The sequence below is a fragment of the Zootermopsis nevadensis genome, unplaced genomic scaffold (genome assembly GCF_977971745.1).
Source record: "Zootermopsis nevadensis isolate Lab colony 2312 unplaced genomic scaffold, Znev_1.0 Znev_ptg000011l, whole genome shotgun sequence".
NCBI classification, from domain to species: Eukaryota; Metazoa; Arthropoda; class Insecta; order Blattodea; family Termopsidae; genus Zootermopsis; species Zootermopsis nevadensis.
Window position 1 is genome coordinate 5,048,260 of NW_028259143.1, and position 14,764 is coordinate 5,063,023.

A 14,764-nucleotide genomic window follows, 5' to 3' on the forward strand; every position below is an offset into this window, starting at 1 on the left:
TAACGAACATTAATCAACTGATGGTTATAATGTAGAGGTGCTTTGCTGTGTTGGGTAGTGTTTGAGGTTGAAACTGTAATTTTAAACTTTATTTACATTAAACTGATAATTCAGATGGTTGAATAATTTAAGGAGATTTCGTGGTTTAAATCACATTACTTGGAATGCGTAGAAATGCTTTTGAATTAAAGTTAAGTCACATTTTTTCTCGAAAAATGCCAAGATGTGTTCCCGGGAATTTTAATTGTTATTTTAATTCAGATTGTACGTTGCATAACAGGTAGTGATTACAGCTTAATAAATACAACTTCAAGGGAACTTTATCCATTGCCATTTTGCCTTCGCTCATTCAACGAATTAAGACAGCCAGTCTCTTTATTGTGTTTGTTAATGTTTCTATATACATGTATTTATGTGCGAGTTTATAACGTTAATAAATATACTGTACAGTACAAATCACCTTTTTTGTAACAATTTTTTCCACCGTGCCAGGAATTTCAGTGGAAGAAATAATGACCGAAATTATGTAAAGCGTTGCGCAGTTTGTAAGTTGCGAACCGTAATTGCTGACTCTTCATGTCCTGTTACTCCCAATTTAATTTAGTGTGTTACATTTTAATCAACTTTACCTTCATTTGTTTTATGAAATGTTTGCTAATTAATGTTTCACGCATAAAAAATAAAAGTTTGAGAGTATTAAAAAGATTCCTGGAGACATTTATTCACTTCATTACTGAACACATAAAGAAGACGTTATTTGAAATGCCCATTTGTTAATTTAACTGTTCCTTTATTGTGACCAAATTATATTATCAAATGAAATGTAGTTCATAATTATTAATGACTAATTATATCGCAGATCAGAGCAACCACTCTGTGTTAGTATCTAAAAAAAGACTGCTGACTAGTGCAAGGCTTTTGTATTAACTGTGCTGAAATTTCCGGTTCTGACACCAAAGCATCGGCAATTCCATTGACCCAAAATATATTGAACTCGTTAATTTTAGGTATAATATTAAAAATGATGTTTTAAGTTGTAGTAGTGCACTGGATTAAATTGAACCAGTCAAGTGTCCATTGGCGAGTTCTTGTAAACACAATAATGAACCTTTGTCTTACATAAAAAACGCACAATTTCTTGAGTAGTTGAGCGACTACGAGCTTTTCAATAAGGACTTTACTCGACAGTTAATTACAATTTGCATAAAGGTATAAATATTTTATGTTTGTAATTGTCTACTTATGTGGGATAAATTTACAAATGCCGTTGAAATTCAACGGGGGAATGATTTATTTCGTACTTTCATCCCTCACATCTATCTCTTCGATATCTTCATCTGATTTTCCCCCTTTTCCTTCTTTCTATCACATTCTTTTCACATCTATGTAATTTTTTTTAAAGAAATAACATAAACTTTCTAAATTAAAAACCAATATCGTATTTCGTAATGTAAAACAGTTTATATTTTTCAAAATATCGCTGGAAGCATGTCATTAAGGAAATAATGAAAAATATCAGCCGTAACTATGGTTTACGTTAATTTCCACGTAGTCATTCCAGCTCTTTCGCTATATTGTTGCCTCCAGACATTCGGTTCCTGAATTTGAACGTTCAGTGATGTAAACAGGCAGCATGGAAGGGCAAAGAGGGATGAATAAGAGTCCGCTACATTAAATAAATAATTTTCAATAGTTTAATTAAGCTTTCCTTGCAGTTGTGCAGTTTTCTACATAAAATAACTGATATAACTTTTATTAAGAACACGCTATTTATCTGTGGTTGGTACATTAATAAAGAGAAAGTCTATTGAAAATCGTAACTCATCAATAATAAAATTTCAAAATATTTCAAATGAAAATGTATTACGCAGAGAGCAAATTAATGGAGAAAATTTTTGTTTTGTTTTCTTAATCTGAAGATGTATTTTACCTCATATATTTCAGAGTAATTGATACATTAGTATGCTGTGCATCAAACAGACATATGCAAGATACAATTACATAAATTGGTTTACCACATCCACTGTTTCAGTTCCGGCAAACTTGGAACGAAATGTAGATTCCAGCACCTTTCTATATGATCACAACCTTCGTTATGTAACTGCACACCACACACCTATTGGCAGCACGATCGCGCGTTCTGCCAACGGAACAGACGAACATACACTGCAAGTGGATGATTTTTATTTTCTGTGTTTGTGAGGGGGTGAAAGAGTCTACAGTATGGAGGGGTGATATTTGCACGCAAACAAGCAAAACACATTTTGATTACTCGAATTGCAATCATGTGTCAATTGTAGTCTTCTAACGTTCACACACACAGAGGATGTCCCATCTAACTCTCGACATCAAACTACTCTCAATATGTTTCAACATATACGAAAAAGAATGTTTCAAATTAAATGTATACATGAGATGATAATGTTGCGTCATATTGTGTTGAATATATACTTGTTCAATTTTATCAGTCTAATCACAATAAAATATTATTATTAAATATTAAAATATTATTACAATTAACATTTAAATATATATATTTTTAAATATTTAAATGTTAATTGTAATAATATTTTCATATTTAATAATAATATTTTATTGTGATTAGACTGATAAAATTGAACAAGTATAAATGTATACAGTGTGTACATACATTAAGCACATATATTAAGCGGTAAAATACAAATTATGTAATAGTTGTTATGAAGTTATCAAGGTTACCTTCTGTTCTCGAAATGGAAATGTTGTAATTTCTTAAGCCAGAATTACAGCCAGATTTTCTTTTACATTATGACTAGGGATTTTACGTAATGATAGTAAGACAATTTGAGATAAACCTTTCAAAGACGTCATACTCTTAACACAGTTTGGGGCAAACAACGCAGTGCAAGGAATTGGTCTTGCTCTAATGAGGAACATGAGTCATCATGGACGGGACTGGTCCCTTAACGCACGATTTGACTTATTTTCATTGTAGGGAAACTTTGTTACACGCACCGAAAACGCGTTAATGCGAAAACTATAGGTAATCGTCACTAATTTCTAATGTAAAGGCTAAATGTACAAAAACTTATTTAAGGTAATTGTGTCCAGTTGGATAATTATCGGAATTCCTCAAATTAGCGACGCCGTTGAACTACTAACACCTCATGTAGGTGCCTTTGAACTAAAATTTCACTGCTAATGGTGAATTAATTATACACGTCACCGGACAGTTTATAGTTGCATGTAGTTAATTGAGTAAATTAGCATATAATTCGTTTCTATACCTGTAGCCTAAATAACAATCCAAAGAAAGATCTTCTGAATTGGATAAAACATTCACTGGACCTCGTTTTCAAATTCCGAATTAACAAGTACTTAATTTTCAGATATTCCAAAATATTTTTATATGAAGAGGGAAGATTTATTTATGTCCGTCATATGTCAGTGTTACCAACGTAAGTTCGATGTAGGCTGAGACTGTCTTTATTCTTTAATTTTCTCTCATAATTAACATGTTCTTAATAAATATTAATTACGTAAAACTTTGTGGGAATAGTTCAGAACTTAAATGTTTGGGCAGTCATATCAAGTAATCGTGCCGAACTGGAATGCCAGTTTAAACATTGTTTATATCAAATGCACGCGTTGTGTTAAAAGCACATCAATCAACTTCACTTTGATATGATCCAAATAACTATAAAGTAGCTTTTGTGTCTTTTGGGATAGATTTCTTTTGTGGACCTTTTGTCTTATCTCTCTGAAACACACTTTTCCTCCTCCTGCCCCCCAAAATTCACTGGTCCAACATTGTATTGTTGTTAGGAACAGAGAATTTTAAGGATCAGACGCTACACAAAGTAACAGTTAACAAAAGGGAAGATGAAAGGCTGTTTTAAAAGAATGTAAGAGAAATTGGTTTAGTTTGTAACAATTGGTTCGTTATATGATAAGCTTCTAGCTAAACGAACTTGGGTTCAAATTAATAACATGTCAGAGGCGGTGGTCAGCGTGTCTTGATTACACTTGGCGTAGAGAGAAGGGCGGGCAAAACTCATCTCTCTCTCTCCCTCTCTCTCTCTCTGCAGTTCGTAACCGCCAATCCGTACCAAAAATAATAAAAAGCGACAACAGAAAGAAACCTGACAGTTGAACATCGTATTAAATCTGAGCCGGGTATTTTATTTTGGATGTGAGCGGTAACATTTCGATTCTGCACAGTATCTAGACATCCAATTAGAGCTAATATTGATTTCTGTGGCTTGCATTCGGGTCGTTCTGCCCTGTTTGGCCTAGCTCAGTAGACGGTTATTTGCTACCCTCTCTAAAGCCACTCACAGCCTGGAAAACCAACGAGGGGGTGGTTTAGAACAGATGGAATGGGATTGTCCCGCAGTGGGGTGTCTGTGTCGGCATACCAACAAACACATCATACTTAACACACAAACACATGCCCGTACACCAAACTAGAATGAAAAACCTACACATAGTCGAGTAGGGTTCGCAGTTGTTACTCAAATCCAGCCTCTGTGTCTAGTGAGGTTTCGGGTTCTCACGGCTGCGAGCTAAATAAATAGTCTTCAGGAATTTTGCGCCGTGTAGTCTGGTTAAACTTTGCCGACGTTTCAGAGGTGCTTTGCTGCCTATATCACCAGACCAAGGGCGATTATTATTATAATTATAAGTATTGTTCTAAAAAACTTGGTCTTGTGCTGCTGTAATCTGACTTTCGGTTTCGAATTTCGGATCTCCTTTTGTCAGCCACAGAAATGTGTCTTCTTTGCTTATAACTTATATAATAATAATAAATAAATATTATCAGAATCAATATCATATTATGTGCCTATTGTACGCACTCATCATCATCACCATTATTGTTATCATCTGTGACTCTGCAGTCCTTGACGGAACTTGTCCTCCTCCCATATGAGAGGTTACGTGTTCTATTCAGACATGTGGCAGGACTCTTTGGACGAGTGATCGGCCCCTTTGCAAGGCCTCTATCTATTCGGCACGGCACAACACAGAAATATATGAATAAATATCCATGCCTTAAGCGGAATGCGAACCGACGGTCCCAGTGTCTAAGCGAACAAGGCCCTCGTCCCAGACCGAGCGACTGCTGAGATTTTTTTTACAATTTCCTTTGGTGTATGGTAGTGGAATGTTATGGTCTCTTTTTCGTAATGAACAATGTTGCTGAGACATAAAGCCCCGCGGAGGTTATCGGTTTCAGGCACATCGGAACAAATCGTCTGTTTAAGGCAATCGGCTTTATGAGTCTTATTTCTTTTTCGCCGTTATGTTGCCGACAGTAGAAAACGCGATGTTTTGCTTTTTCCAGGTTTTTGTAATATTTATTTCTCTGTTCTTTCAGAATGTGTCATGCTGTAGTAGAAGTTTTGCACTCTGTTAGTAGAAGTCACAAAGGTTGCTAATTATACCACTGCGTTGCACAAGCTCGCAACTGACGTATATATTTACCAGAGAGCTGAGAATCACAACCTCATTATCATCACTGTAGATGTCAGCCTGATATTTGTAACAGAAACAGCTTCGTATTTGTTGCCTGCGACTTTTAAACACCTGAAAACATAAATAATATCCTTATTATAATTTCGAGGTTGTGGAAATATTAACATTTACGTTTAAAAAACTTTATAAATTTATAATAAACGTAATATATTTATATCAAATCTAAAACTTCTTGACGATGGTGAAGAGTCAATTGAATAAAATTTTTCTTGGATATTATCCATCGTCTAGTAAATATAAAACGTAAAACGACGTTTCGGAGATGGGACTCTATCTCCGTCTTCAGGTTCCTACTCAGTTGGGCCCACTAGATAGAGCTAATCCCTATCTAGACGATGGATAATATCCAAGAAAAATTTTATTCAATTGTAATATATTTAATTAACGAGCTTTCGTGGATTCCTTTTCAGCACATGTGCGTTCTCGCGCAGTAAAATTACAGAAGAGATTCGAAGACTGGTAATATTGAGAAGGACGGAGGAATTACTTGGTAGGAAAGACATCGAAGATAGTTTTCAGTCACTTCTTCTGATGCTTCAGTTATTCTTGGTTTCAGTGATTATCAACACTGACGGAGTGGAAACGGAGATAGGCGGAATGATGCGATGTTACAATGGCTGCTGAAGAGAGGTTTCGGATAAAATGTGAAGGAGAGAGACATTTAAGAGCACTCTACATGTGATCAATGTTTCAGAACTGTGAATGGAGTGGAAGCTTCCTTGGTGTTTACAGCCCCCACACCAAACCCACACCTTGAAAATGACCTTGAAAAGTAGCATCAATGCTTTCTTGTAGTTGGTTGTGTCAGGGTTGTAGGAGTATTAACATCCGTGTGCTCTGAAGCAACATTTTTAATTTATGATTATCGTAACCGACATTGAAACAAGAAAAGTAAAAAATCATTTCACAGGAATGTAGTAAATTTCCTGGAATCTGGTCCATGTACAAACGAGTTTTATCCAACGCTAGAAAACGGTTTCCACAAGGTTTACACAGTTAATTTTGAAACACAGTCCACAATTCTATAACGCATTGTACTTTTCTTGGCGTTTTATGAACATTATATTAATAGGCAAACAGAACATAATGCGTGTAATTATTTCTTCCGTCTGTTCGATTATATTTATGCTATTCTGATCTAGCAGCATTATAGCAACGTTCGACACTGTGGTAATCTTCAGATAATTTTTCAGAATTAATAGATATAAACTACATAATGCATTCGTTAGTTACATAAACGGACCCATTGAATTCTTCTTTCTGCATAAAGTAAGTTTCAGGACAACAAGTATTACTTTTTGAATCCTAACCTTTCTTTCGAAGTAAATTTTCTCACCCTTGTTTCCAATGTTCAAAACGACTGCTGGCGTACACGCTAAATTTATAACTTTTAATTCTGTCAAAATTATATGACAGTTTAATCATTTCCATGTTGAATTTTTTTTGAAATGTATTTTATTACGTTAATATATTTCCATTATGAAGCATTAATTTTTGGAAAGCCACAAAGGAGAGGTTACAGGACCTGCTTCTTTTAATGACATCAAAACAACACATAAATTGAGACCAAAATGGGCAGTACTGTTAAACTAGATATCTTGTGCGTATCACGGAAAAGCATTCTTTAAATAAAACCACAATACAGCTTTTCAAAAATCCTTCTTTACTCCACACCCTAACTCTTGGCCTATTTCCTGTTTTTATTACGATTTCACTTCAGCACGTGGGAGTCATTGTCGATGATTTATTTGGCTGTGACCCAGGTTGTATGTCTTTTGTTTTTAACAGCCTTTTCATCGGATTTTCCCGAAAATGGCCGTATCAGGCCCCAGTCCAATGTTCTTCAGCAGAAGCTGCTTTGTCTTTTAAGGGGGCAGCTAATGGAAGAACCTTAATTTAGGAGCTTACGACGATGATGAATGATGATGTAAAACTCTCTGTACGTCGTATTCGGTCTCCAAGCCGTACCAGCCGAGACTGCGCGTGCGTTTGTGTTCAGCTCTGTCTTACGTGGCTTGCTGATAGTCGCTTGCCTGGTTAAATTCCGCGATCTTCGTTACACTGTTTACAACATCCCACCAATGTACTCATGTACTCTGCTGAAAGCGATCAATATAGTACAATTATTGACAAAATGTTTTCTTAAGATTCATTTTAATAGTATCCTCCCACGTATTCTCACTCAATACAAAATGTTTTAAAATATTCTAATATTAATTACTGTATCCATTTTTCGTTAACGCAGGCAATGCTGTTTTTTAAACTCATATGGAAACATACTCGTATTAGCAGAATATATAATTTAAATCTTTTATCCAAACCATAAAGTTTGCTGAATATTTGGTTTAGAAGTGTTCAGTAGGTCTTCCTTGTTTTACGAGTCGGAAGGAATTTTTAATTTAAGAAATCCTAGTGTAAGAATACTGTAGACCTTGAGTAGAAGCACTTAACAGCGGTTATATAGAAGCTTCTTTAATTCAGTGGTGCCAACGCAGTACAAGTAATGACACTCAAAAGTTAAACTGAAACAAAAGGCTGCAAGAAAATTGCTTCGTCGTGAGGTACAAAACGGTTCCTTTTTCATGGCGCCTTCATTGTTTCTTGTTCTACGAACGTGATAAGGGTTTTCTCTAGGAACTGAGAAAATAGGACAGAGGTATAACAACCCAGGAGTAGTTGAAATAGTAAGGAAATACTTGAAGAACGAACAACTGTTTAAAAGTAATACGAGTACGTTTGTGTTTAATGGATCACAACTAACTCCATGGAGCTGTGTCCTCCTTGAAAGTCAAGAAATCCTTTACCTAGTCTAATACATTATCCATCTTTTATGGAACGCGACACAACTGTGAGCCAGATTAATCCAGTTCACATCTTGTTTAATTAAAATTCGTTTTAATATTATTTTTCTATTATGGCCTACGTGTCCCAGATGTTCTCTCCTCGTCATGGTTTCTGACTAACATGGATTTTACATCTGTGCCATGCTATATACATGACTCGCCACTCTCACCAAGCACATTCTCGTATTTTCCACTTACTTAGTTACCTTTATTACTAAACCTTGTTCTCCAATGTCCTCCAGTAGTTGACCCTTTAGTATGAGAGGTCAGGTGTGTTACGTGCAAATTTGGAACTGACGTAAGGAGCTTATCGTGAGTGATTTTCGGTGCCTCGTTCGCCAAAAAGTGTTGATTGAAGACGCTACTTTGGTACCCTCGTGGAAATCTTCCGTCACGAAAGTTGCGCGCTTGACAGAAACTTCTGAAGTACCGTGGAAGGACAGCTGGAGGAAAGCTGAGATGATTTAAGAGGAGAAATAATGGTGTGGACACGTCAGATTGACATCGCCTGCTTCAACAACAGAATTCACAAACACGCTCCACCATCTCCACTGAGCTCACTGCTCTGTATCGATTCCTACTTCATATGTGTCAAAAGATTAAATCCTTTCCAGCCTTTGAACTGCTTCAAAATTAATTACAACGGCGACAATACGTGTTAAAACACAATGGCTCTAGAACAAGAATAACCACGTTTCTTAATGGAATAATGATTAATTGATCTTACAGTTTACTTATCTACATTAGCTATTCCAAAGAATATACCTATCAATAAATAAGAACACTCGAAAATAAGTAGATTTAATTAAACTTACGTAAGGAAAGTTTAGGTAATGGCGTCTTCTCCACAACACAAGGAATTATCATGCCGTCTTGACTCTGTCTCCGGAGCCTCGTTTGTACAATCGTCCACGGCGAGAAGTTTGATATAACCGTAATTTTGTACTTTTTGTGTTTTCGTAAACCGACTTAAAATCGTAATCCAGTCCGAGGCTAATGCACTCAATATTGCAACTGCATTGTTTATCCTGTTTTAATTGTTGTAATAAACCGAAAATCGGGACATTATAGCGTCATTAAACACTTATCTTTAGGGAGGGGTTTCCACTTAATTTTCCCGAGAAGTTTTCTTTTCCGGTGAAAAGTTTAACAACAAAATTCTTAATTAATTATTCTTGTCCGTCTATTCACAATTTAAAATTTAAAATTAAGATAATTAAAATATCATGTGATGTTCCTTATCGAAACATTCGATTTACAGTTAGAACATCTTTTTCTTACGACATGTTTCGGTTCTTAAATGAACCATCTTCAGGTGTATAAAAATTAAAATTATATAAACTTAAAACTTAATCGTAATTTCTTATATGCAACATTTTGTTTATCAGTTAATAGTGATGTTCACTTCCAGTTTGTTAAAGAATCAGCTGAAGTATTAATAAAATGCAAGCAAACCAAAGTATTTCTTAGATAAATGGAAGAAAGGATTACTAGATGCAAAAATTGTTGTCAGCTTAATTGAATTTTCAGTAATAGATATTCGGAAAATTCTTTTTCGAGTACAAACGAAAATCGTACAGACATAAGAAACGTATTATAGATTTGGCTGTGAAGTCAGAATTGGTTTTAGCTGAGTCGACAGGGAAGAATAGGAATTAAAATAAGACGCAAGAAGGAAGGACCTGTGGTTGTACCGCGTTTCAGTACCAGAAAACGTAGCATTTCCTGACATTGGCTTCCGGCTTACAATGCAAGCCTTACTCTCAGAGGCGATGTGTACTTATTCTTTCCGGCGCTCACTTCCAAACGTTATTGACGTTGGAATTGTATTGAAACTTCCATTTCCATCTGTTTTCAGGTTCAACTCACCAACTCTGCCTTTCCGTTCGCCAGAGAGTAAACCTTTTATTTGAAGTCGAAATACACACAAGAACTGAATTGCAGCATTGTGGACGTTCCTGAAGGTAAGTACTTTAAAATCGATGTTGCTTTACAAAGAACCCCCCCCCCCCCAAAGGAAATAGTACGTGACACTCCAAGATATTTAAAGAATGTTGTCTGTTGATTTAGATTTTAATGCGCATGTAAATGCAATAAAAGTATTGAAAAAAGGAAATGTTCAATATACAAGACAAAAGTCTTTTTTTTCATTATAGTTAAAAAATGCGGCCAGTAATAAAAATTTAAAAACGTAATACATGAATCTCCATATATTGCAGTTATGTACTGTGTGTTTTGTATGAAACATTATAAGAAACTACGCTCAACAGAGATGAAATTAAATTTTTCGTACATGCAACGGTGTAATGACATATGGGTGTGGGGAAACAGAGGTCTACGTGTTTTGGACTTCCGTGCTAAATAGACTTAAGGAGAAAATATTCACGCCCCGGTCTCAGTGGCCCTAGACAAACAGTCGCAGACAAAAATTGTCAGGTGACAAGAGTCGGAAATTGTGTCCACGTGCTGGTTGTGCAAGTTGTCTTAGGTCTACAGCTGTTCGCGTATTATGTGCTCAGTGAGGTGTGTTTGTTGTAAAGGAACATAACATAAAATAACATAACCAAAATACTCCAAAAATAATCCACAAATCTAAAAATTTGTGACGATGGTGCGTTTTTAAAATAACAAGTGTTCTGGATGTTTTCAATCGTCTAATAAAATCATAAAATTGCACGACCTTTCGGAGATGGGACTCTGTCTCCGTCTTCAGGCGTACCTACTCAGTTGGGCCCAATCGATAGGGCTAACCAAACTTGTTGTAAATCGTGTTTGAAAATGTTGTGTTATTTTGTATGTGTGTTCATAAGTATGCTATGGCGCGGACTTTAAAATTTTTGTCTCGGTACAGTATAGTAAATGCCTCCCTGTTAATAATTTCTATTCAGTTTGCGTAATGCATTCGGGAGTGTAATTTGTGCTGGGTTAATTCTGATGCGTATCGTATTTATGCATACTATTGCACAAATTTGTGTACCAAACCTAATTCCGTTAACTGTCTGCCCTCAAGTAGAGAGGAATTTCGGACAGAGATTTCCACTTATAAAACTCTTTAACATTACAGCATATATATATATATATAATTGAAATGGTTATAATCTTATCCATGTATTCTTGACTGTGTAATAAAGTATATGTGACGTGATGAAATGAGTACGGACAATGAAATTATGCTACATCGGTAAAGTTCATGCAAAATTGCACAGTAGTGATTTCGTATATTTAATTCAGATAAAATAGTATCACAGATGCACAAAAAAGTTGTTTAATATAACACGAAAATCCCATTAAACAGGCTTTGACTTCACCGTCAACTCATTAGAATACCCCCGGCCGTGTACCGAGTTTCAAATTAAGCCACTTTTAATAGAAGTTATGTCGAACCCTTTTCTGTCAGATGTGTATGAAATGTTATTCACTTACCTAATTTACGAAATATCCCACGCCTGCTCTTTAAATAGTGTGTGTACAAGAGCCTCATGATTAATGCATGAACTACTGTTACAAACTGAATGGGTCTTCATCATCTTCATGTGTTGGTCTCGTTACAGCGTTCCATTCAAAGAAACCATAATTTATTTCTCATTTTAGTAATATTAAATTCATAGAACAGAGTTTTTAAAACTAACAGCTGTTCCGTTACTCAAGAATGTCCTGCCTTTTTTTTGTAAAAGTCGAATGTTTATCACACTTTCCACGTCAGAGATGAGTTTCTTAGTTTAATGACACAGAAGCAGGGTATTGAACCTGACTATGGCCACATTGGTTCGAAACGTGTTGTTTGAGTGAGTGTGTGTGACTGGTAGAAAAACGAGAAACACTTTGTATATTAACCGACCATCCATGTAATGTGTCACAGTAGTCACTTACTTTCACGTTTACCGACTGAATTTCTGTATACATTTATAATCTCTTCTATCCCTGAATTCAAACTGAAAGCTGTTATGTGAAATTTAAAACGTTATAATACTGATAAATACGTAACCGTTTGTAAAAGTTTCTCTGAAATATCTTGTATCTTCGCTTATACCTTTACTTCAGTTTTACAATTTAAAATAACACTTTTTGCGTGCGGTTGCTTCGAGGAAACCTCGCGGAGTGAAGTTGGATATATAATTTCTTCAGAGCACACAGCGAGAGATAGAGGGGGGTGTTTAATTAAAATGGGGGTGTAGTGATGTGCAGAATAACTTTAAATTGTTTTTTGGTAAAGTGGGCTATGCATAAGTCTTAGGTAAGTTTGTGAAATAGGGATGAACCAAGTAACTAGTATCTTACTCCTATATTTTATACACGTAATAAAACTTAGTGAATTGTCTCCATGAACCAGTTTTTCTTCAGAAGGTCAATAAATTTGTCATCTTTTATGTAGCCTGTTTACAAGGACCTCACACTATAGATTCTGTCCAAAGTTCGAGCCCTGAATCATGCATTTCCTCAACGCTGTCTAGTTATTCACACGCCAACCCCCAAACTGAAGAAACCCAGATGTTCACAGTTTCTTAGTAACATATTTTGCAGCTACCGTCCATAAAATGGGGTTGTATTCCTTCAGGATATGGTAGGCTGTGGTGACAAAGGGCACACTTAATATAGATTATTTGGTGAAGAGTAGAAATTACTAAGCTCTTCGTTACATAATTTCCCATCTGCTCCTGTTATAATAATCATGAATGCTTAATATACACGGTGCAGAGTAAAGACCTCGTTCAACTGAAGTATACAAAGCGTTCAGTGATAAAGGTGGACGTAGCTGTCACTTTCCGGCACTTGTAAGAGACCTAAGGCCACTTAAATGTAAATGGTTGTGTTATTGCTTAGTTGTAATCAAAATTGCATTATAAAGAAACGAACCTCATTTCAACACTGATAGTGAAGGCGATATGCTCCTCTAAAAGTACAACATACAATACTACACGATATTACAATTCAGAAGACCACGGTCGACATGAGATATTAGGTTCTTACGGTGGTGAAGATGGAGGCAGTATATTCCTTCGAAACATTTGTACGAACCTGCGTCGCAACCCAGACGACAATCGCCATCTTTACCGCCATGATATCCGCAAATTTTAGATGATATGACAAGTCCAGTCGAATCTACGTCTTAATAGCGGACAAATTACCCAGATTTTCCAATTTTACCACGCGTTCCTCGCTTTCCTGTATTATAATCCTTAATAATTTATTAGTCAGAAAATAATTTTCGTGTCGTAATAACTAAATGGTATGCATGTAGTAAAAAGGTGCATAAGTTAAATGTACGTTTTTTGTAACGCTGTTGAACCTTGGCCTTTGTTATGAGAAATTGCCCGGCCATCAGTCGTTGGATGAGTGCGGTTAGTAGAGGTTAGTTACCATCAAAAACTGGAGCTCGTCGGTATAGCCGACCGCATACGTCAACCCCGCGTCATGAGTAAATAAACCCTTCTACGCTTTGCCTCCTGTAGTACCGTGAGTGCAAGAACGGCTCATACAACTCTTTATTCTACAGGCAAGACAGTTAGTTGTCTCCCAAAATGGCTGTGTTCACCGCGCAGTGGGAAGACAACCAGGCAGCATTAGCACTTTAAACCCAGTAAATGTGTTGCACTGTTAGGTTAGGAAACGTTCCTACTTTGCGACGCTAAGAAGCGGATTAGACACTCATAAGTGGGGACTGTTTAACTTACAACTGAAGCAAAATATGTGTATGAAGTTTAGATCGGGCAGTCTCGTGGTAAGAGACAACTTGCGAGAACTTGATGTAACTGCGAACATAAAATTAATGTGGTCTAGCGGTTAGAACGCTGGCCTTGTAATCCTGGGGTCTCGGGTTCGATTCCCGGCGGTGCCCGAATTTTTAACTTGTGTTGGGCAAGGCCGTGGTCTAGGCAACACGGAGTTTTCCTCCGTGGCATCCCAACAATTACTCCATTCACACACAGAAGAAGGCAATGGCAAACCACTTCTGGATCATCTGCCAAGAACGTATATGAACAGGTCCCAGTCAGAGAAAAGGATGGAAGGATCCTATTCATATGGACCTGTCGTCAGACAGAACACTAAATAATAATAAGATGAGTTGGTCTAGCGGTTAGAACGCTGGCCTTTTAATCCTGGGGTCTCGGGTTCGATTCCCGGCGGTGCCCGAATTTATAACTTGTGTTGGGCAAGACCGTGGCCTAGGCAACACGGAGTTTTCCTCCGGGGGCTTCCCCGGTTTCTCCGTGGCATCCCAACAATTACTCCATTCACACACAGAAGAAGGCAATGGCAAACCACTTCTGGATCATCTGCCAAGAACGTATATGAACAGGTCCCAGTCCGAGAAAAGGATGGAAGGATCCTGTTCATATGGACCTGTCGTCAGACAGAACACTAAATAAATAAAATAACGGAGGTAGACAGTCCGATAGAAGGATACG

The 14,764-nt window shown here is 36.6% G+C and overlaps 1 protein-coding gene across 4 annotated transcripts in view; it reads left to right on the top strand.

Moving 5' to 3' along the window:
- The window catches only part of kek2 (leucine-rich repeat, immunoglobulin-like domain-containing kekkon 2 protein), a 403,862-nt gene that overhangs the window by 297,159 nt on the left and 91,939 nt on the right, over positions 1-14,764 (top strand). For all 4 annotated transcript variants that reach the window (XM_087347128.1, XM_087347129.1, XM_087347130.1 and 1 more), the window contains one exon: positions 10,216-10,321. The gene's annotated coding sequence lies outside the window, so the exon portion shown is untranslated. The remainder of the gene's footprint in view (positions 1-10,215; positions 10,322-14,764) is intronic.